This window comes from Rhinopithecus bieti, unplaced genomic scaffold (assembly GCF_001698545.2).
Source record: "Rhinopithecus bieti isolate Rb0 unplaced genomic scaffold, ASM169854v2 scaffold_15296, whole genome shotgun sequence".
Taxonomy (NCBI): domain Eukaryota; kingdom Metazoa; phylum Chordata; class Mammalia; order Primates; family Cercopithecidae; genus Rhinopithecus; species Rhinopithecus bieti.
In genome coordinates this window covers 3,792,387-3,799,750 of record NW_016809075.1, presented here as the reverse complement: position 1 = coordinate 3,799,750, position 7,364 = coordinate 3,792,387, and the positions used below count along the sequence as shown (strand labels likewise).

Sequence of the window (7,364 nt, the reverse complement as noted above, 5' to 3'; positions counted from 1 at the left end):
AAACCTGAGAGGCGGAGCTTTCGGATTGCTTGAGATCCGGCCCTGCCCTTCCACCCCCGCTAAAAAGAGGGACTCCCTCTGAAAAAAAAAAGAAAAGAAAGAAAGAAAGAAAGAAAATAAAGTGAATTAAGCCCGGGGGGGAAAAAAAGTATAAACAGACATGCATACATAGTCAGAAAACTTTTTTTTTTTTAGACAGATTTTCACTCTTGTTGCTCAGGCTGGAGTGGAATGGCGTGATCTTGGCTCACTGCAAGCTCCGCCTCCGGGGTCCAAGCAATTCTCCTGCCTCAGCCTTCCCAGTAGCTGGGATTACAGGTACCCGCCACCACATCCGGATAATATTTTGTGCTTCTAGTAGAAATGGGGTTTTACCACGTTGGCCAGGCTAATCTCGAACTCCTGACCTCAGGTGATCCACCCACCAAGGCCTCCCAAAGTGCTGGGATAACAAGCGTGAGCCACAACACCCGGTCTGGTCAGACGGTTAATCCACACATGCTATTATGATGTCCTAATAAACTGAAGTTTGTCTATAATCCATAACCCAGCAATGTTTCCCCCACATGTTAAAAAACTCATGAACTGTTAGAGTGTAGAGACAAAAACAACATTGTCAACAACATCAAAAAATTAACTTAAAAGTCAAGTCCTGGCCAGGCACAGTGGCTCACGCCTGTAATCCCAGCACTTTGGGAGGCCGAGGCAGGCGGATCACCTGAGGTCAGGAGTTTGATACCCGCCTCACCAACATGGAGAAACCCTGTCTCTACTAAAAATACAAAATTAGCCGGGCGTGGTGGCACATGCCTGTAATCCCAGCTACTAGGGAGGCTGAGGCAGAAGAATCGCTTGAATCTGGGAGGTGAAGGTTGCAGTGAGCCGAGATCGCACCATTGCACTCCAGCCTGGGCAACAAGACCAAAACTCTGTCTCAAAAAAAAGTCAAGTCCTATGAGCACTGCAATGTGTGAGTAAACTGCATGACCATAGCCTTAGGTAACAGCATGTGTCAAACAGATGGAGGCAAATAAAGAAAACAAAAATCTTTTCAGCACAATTTTCCTGTTTTCCCCCCGTCTGTTCATCCTTTCTTGCTGTCTTTGAATCAAATCAATATTCTCTAGTGTCCCAATTTAGTTACTAATTATATTTACATTTTAGTTATATATTTTTGCATTATATTTTAACAGGTGGCTCTGATGAACTAGTTCTCATACTTTATGTGCATGAGAATCATCTGAAGAGCTTGTTAAAAAACAGATCACTGGAGGCCGGGCGCAGTGGCTCACACCTGTAATCCCAGCACTTTGGGAGGCTGAGGTGGGTGGATCACGAAGTCAGGAGTTCGAGACCAGCACGGCCAAGATGGTGAAACCCTGTCTCTACTAAAAATACAAAAATTAGCCAGGTGTCGTGGGCACCTGTAATCCCAACTGCTTGGGAGGCTGAGGCAGAGAAATGCTTGAACCCACAAGGCAGAGGTTGCAGTGAGCCGAGATCATGCCACTGCACTCCAGCCTGGGCAAAAGAACTCAAAAGAAAAAAAGAAAAAAAAAAAAAAACCTGACCTGGCAAGACCAGCCTGGCCAACAAGGTGAAACCTGTTTCTACTAAAAATACAAAAATCAGCCGGGCATGGCGGTGTACACCTGTAGTCCCAGCTACTCAGGAGGCTGAGGCAGAGGTTGCAGTGAGCCAAGATCGTGCCATTGCATCCCAGCCTGGACGACAGATGTAAGACTGTCTCAAAAAAAAAAAAGAAAAAAAAATCACTGGGCCCAGTTCCAAGAATTACTAATTCAGTACTCTTGGGTAGTACCCTAAAATGTGCATTCCATATATATATATACATACACACACATATACGCATATGTATATGTACATATACATATATATGTATAAATTATATACATATATTCATGGAGTACAGGTGCAATTTTACTACACTGATATATTGCCTTGTAAAGTCAGGCCTTTCAGTGCATCCATCCCTGGAGCAATCTCCATTATCCACCAAATAACCTCCCTCATCCCCATGAGTCTTCACTTGTCCACATATATACACATTCTTTTTTTTTGAGATGGAATCTCACTCTATCGCCCAGGCTGGAGTGCAGTGACACGATCTCAGCTCACTGCACCCTCCGCTTCCCGGGTTCAAGCGATTCTCCTGCCTCAGCCTCCCGAGTAGATGGGACTAGTGCGTGCCACCACACCCAGCTACTTTTTTGTATTTTTAGTACAGACAAGGTTTCACCATGTTAGCAAGGATGGTCTCGATCTCCTGACCTCGTGACCCACCTGCTTTGGCCTCCCAAAGTGCTGGGATTACAAGTGTGAGCCATCGTGCCTGGCCCTACACACATTCTTTAATTCCCACTTATAAATGAGAACAGGCAGTATTTGTCTTTCTGTGTCTGAGTTGTTTCACTTAAGATCATGCCTCCCATTCCATCCATATTGCTGCAAAAGAAACAATTTCATTCTTTTTAATGTCTAAATAGTATTCCACTGTGTGAATATATCACATTTTCATTATTCAATCTTCTGTCGATGGACACTTAGGCTGATTTTGTACGTTTGCTATTGTGAATCGTCTGCAATAAACGTGAGTGCAAGGAACTTTTTGATATAATGATTTCCACTCCTTTGGGTAGATACCTTGTAGTAGGATTGCCTTTTCAGCATTATGTGGATGGTATATTAATGGTAGTATTAACTAACCAGAAACTGAAGAAGCAAAACTATGCCTATGGGTGAATACACACTGAACCTATAATGAATAACAATGACAAATCCAGAGTCATGGTTGTAATCCATGGGTCTTTTATCTAACATTACTTCTGACAACAAATATGTAGCATTTGCTGAACACGAGCCGATTCTCCAACAAAAACTGGTGTTCGATAATTCAATGCTGACACCATCTAACATTTCCACAGACCCCACAAATTGAAGGCTCAGTTCCACAACAGGGACCCTACTGCAGAGGCCAAATGCAAGCCCTAGGGACCACCCTTTTAACCAAATGTGTATAAAACCAACAACTCTACTATCAGATTTAATAATTTGCTACAAGAAGTTGAAGAACTCAGTTAAACAAGCTGCTTAAGGTTATCAGTTTGTTATAAAGTATATGTCAAGAATACCTAAATGCAAGAGACTTATGTGAGCCCTCAAAGATATTTTAATGAGTGCAATTTCTACTCTGATTTAAAAAACTCACTGAATATACAACCAAGCAGCTGATAATGTTCAATTTTACATAAGCCCTGTAATCCTGGATAAGCCCTGTAATCCTGGTAATAAGCATGATTTAAGAGGCCAGGCACAGTGGCTCACACCTATAATCCCGGTACTTTGGGAGGCTGAGGTAGGCAGATCATGAGGTCAGAAGTTCGAGACCAGCCTGGCCAACATGATGAAACCCCATCTCTACTAAAAACAGAAAAATTAGCCAGGCATGGTCACATGCACCTGTAATCCCAGCTACTCAGGAGGCTGAGGCAGGAGAATAGCTTGAACGTAGGAGGTGGAGGTTGCAGGGAGGCAGAGGTCACAGTGAGCCAAGATCATGCCATTGTACTCCAGCCTGGGCCAAAGAGTGAGATTCCATCTCAAAAAAACAAAAAAGGTATAAGAAATCACCTCAAACTACCTGACCCCCACTACCATGCCCAGTTCTTTCTGTTCTGGACAAGCAGCCCAGTGCAGAGAAACATCCTTCACTGACATCAATTCTGGCTCCTGCCTTTTTAACCTGTAACAAGGCCCTCCAAATTCCCATTCTTTGTCTTATAAATAACTAGCTGAATAGTTTTTGCCTCTACTGATTACTCTGAACAAAATGCTTCCAAAGGAAACTTGCAGCCAGGCCTGATAGCTCATGTCTCTAATTCCAGAACTTTGGGAGGCTGAAGTGGGTGGATCACCTGAGCCCAGGAGTTCAAGACCAGCCTCGGCAACATGGTGAAACCCTGTCTCTGCAAAAAATACAAAAAAATTAGCTGGGCATGGGGGTGCATACCTATAGTCTCAGCTACCCAGAAGGCTGAGATGGGACAATCACCTCAGCCTGGGGAGGTCAAGGCTGCAGTGAGCTGTGATGGCGCCACTGCACTCCAGTCTGAGCAAGAGTGAAATTGTGTCTCAAAAAAAAAAAAAAAGAAGAAGAAAAGAAAAGAAAGGAAACTACTTAAGTTTCGTACTTTCTTCTAGGCCACTGATTTTTGACACACCCTCAGCCTGCACCAAAACACAACCCCTCTTTCATGACTCATCCTATGAACAGGCTTAAGTCAGGGTAAAACACTCTGTGATCTAGAATCTGATTTTCACCCTCCATCCTGCCCTCTCCGTCTCATTTCCTTTGTAATATTGGTTGCTCTTCACCTTGAAAGCAACTTTCCACCCAAGCTTTAAGATGCTTTCAGATCTTATACTTAGTGCTCTTCCCCTTATGTAGTGCTCTTTTAGAATAAACTCATTTCTTAGCTAAATTCAGATTTATCTTACCTGAAGACTGTCTAGTGACAGCCCTACAACAATAACAAATACAACCTCAGACATGGCATCACCCTAACTGCCTCTGCCTGTGGATCTCCAGATTTCCAGTGCTCTGTAGCTTCTCTTAGTATAAAAGCCTCCTTGGCTGGGCACGGTGGCTCACACCTGTAATCCCAGCACTTTGGGAGGCCAAGGCAGGCAGATCACCTGAGGTCAGGAGTTCGAGACCAGCCTGACCAAAATGGAGAAACCCCGTCTCTACTAAAAATACAAAATCAGCTGGGCATGGTGGCGCATGCCTGTAATCCCAGCTACTCAGCAGGCTGAGGCAGGAGAATTGCTTGAAATCGGGAGGCTGAGGTTGTGGTGAGCCGAGATCACGCCACTGCACTCCAGCCTGGGCAACAAGAGCGAAACTCCATCTCAAAAAAAAAAAAAAAAAAGGCTCCTCCCAGGCCAGGCACAGTGGCTCATGCCTGTAATCCCAGCACTTTGGGAGGCCGAGGCCAGCGGATCACAAGGTCAGGAGTTTGAGACCAGCCTGACCAACATGGTGAAACCCATCTCTACTAAAAATACAAAAATTAGTTGGCCATGGTGGCCTACACCAGTAATCCCAGCTGCTCAGGAGGCTGAGGCAGGAGAATCACTTGAACTCAGGAGGCGAAAGTTGCAGTGAGCCAAGATCATAGCATTGCACTACAGCCTGGGAGACAGAGCAAGACTCCGTCTCAAAAAAGAAAAAAAAAAAAAAAGGCTCCTCCTATTGCTGGAGTGATCAGGCTAGGACACCTGCAGGGGAGGCTCCCCAGGAAGAACCAACTAAACTGGGCACACAGTGTCCCTCTGCAGGCTGAAAATTGGCCTCCACTTGGAGTCACTGGCCTCAAGCCTCTCCACCCCAGTCAAGGCTATTTGCTTACCCTTCCATGCCTTACATGGATTTAAAAAATAAAACAAACAAAACCCCACATGTGATGAATCTATCAAAATCACTCAAATTCAGTGTTTATATGAGGGAAGGAAATTGTAAGTCACTTCTATTTTTTATAGCTCAACAAGAAAAGCACAAGTATCCATCTCAGATAATAAACATCAGTTACTACTTTCATAATGATGAAGCCTTTAGTAAACAAATGATATTTAAGTTCTTTAGCTATTTGCAAAGTCCCACAGAATGTTGCATTAATCTGCCAAGTCCAGATAACAGGAACAGACCAGACTTATCCACTGTCCCAAGTTCTCCAGCCTAAAAAGAAAAGAAACTAAAGTTTTGGTAAAGCTTTATAATTCAATCAGATACCTACCACACATTCTTGTGAAAATATATTCATTTTTTCTGCAGCCAAAATGGAAGAGTTTTCCCCAAATTTTTCCCTTGGTAGTATTTCCACTGGTAGGCCCTGAAATTCCATTTGAAATCATCCAACAAAAGACCTAACAAACCTATTACACGGTCTCTGGGGTAATAAAAGTAAATAAAAGTTTTTTTAAAATGCTCCAGCCTGGGCGACATGGTGAAACCCCATCTCCATCAAAAACACAAAAATTAGCCAGGTATGGTGGTGCACGCCTGTAGTCCCAGCTACTTGGGAGGCTGAGGTGGGAGGATCACTTGAGCCCTGGAGGCAGAGGTTGCAGTGAGCTGAGATCATACCACGGCACTCCTGGGTAACAGAGCGAGACCTTGTTTCAAAAAGAAAAAGAAAAAGACCAGACGCAGTGGCTCACACCTGTAATCCCAGCACTTTTGGAGGCTGAGGCTGGTGGATGACCTGAGGTCAGGAGTTCAAGACCAGCCTGGCCAACATGATGAAACCCCGTCTCTACTAAAAACACAAAAATTAGCCAGGTGTGGTGATGCGTTCCTGTAATCCCATTTATTCGGGAGGCTGAGGAAGAACTGTTTGAACCCATGAGGCAGAGGTTGCAGTGAACCGAGATCGTGCCATTGCACTCCATCTCAAAAAAAAAAAAAAAAAAAAAGAAAAGAAAAAAAGTTTTAAAAAATGGAATAGGGCCTGGGTCCAGTGGCTCATGCTTGTAATCCCAGCACTTTGGGAGGCCAAGGCAGGAGATCATTTGAGCCCAGGACTTCGAGACCAGCCTGGCAACAGGAGGAAACCCCATTACAAAAGACAAAAATTAGTAGGGCATGGTGGCATACTCCCGGCTACTCCAGAGACTGAGCCCAGGCAGTCTAGGCTGCCTAAGCTGCAGTGAGCCATGATGGTACCACCACACTCCAGCCGGGGTGACAGAGGGAGACCCTGTCTCAATAAAATAAAATAAAAAAAAAAAAAAAAAAAGAAGGAATAGAAAACTACATAATTTGTTTTCTGAATTCCAACCCTTTCTGGCCTCTTTAGAAATACTTTATTTTCTCTATCAATCTCTAGTGATAGGATGCACTTTACAATTAATAAACAATTAAATTTGAAATAACTGAACAAATCTTTTCAGGTTAACTAACCCAGGGTGGGGCAGAACTGACTGGACAAGTCTGACTCAACTGTCAGGTCAGGTCGTTCTATCACCTGGCACATCCCCCAGCCCTAAGGTGCTCACTGAAGTGCTCAGCAATCACACTCCTAGTAGACACTGCCTTATGTCTTTTTCAGGCTCTTGCGAAACCTCATTGGGTGGGTTTTCCAGTTTTTAGATACAGTTTTCTAGTTTCACAGTCAGAGAGAGTCCAGAAGGCAGAAATCATTTGTCTTGTCCCCTGAATAACACTATCCAATTTGCTGATAAGCCATGTGTCACCAAGGAATGAAAACTAGGCTTGGAGAAACCGGACTGGAGTGCAGTGGCCAGATCTCAGCTCACTGCAAGCTCCACCTCCCGGGTTTACG

At 44.1% G+C, this 7,364-nt stretch overlaps 1 protein-coding gene across 5 annotated transcripts in view; it reads right to left on the bottom strand.

Moving 5' to 3' along the window:
• ZNF44 (zinc finger protein 44) overlaps positions 1-7,364 on the bottom strand; it is a 28,851-nt gene that overhangs the window by 18,990 nt on the left and 2,497 nt on the right. The window lies entirely within an intron of this gene.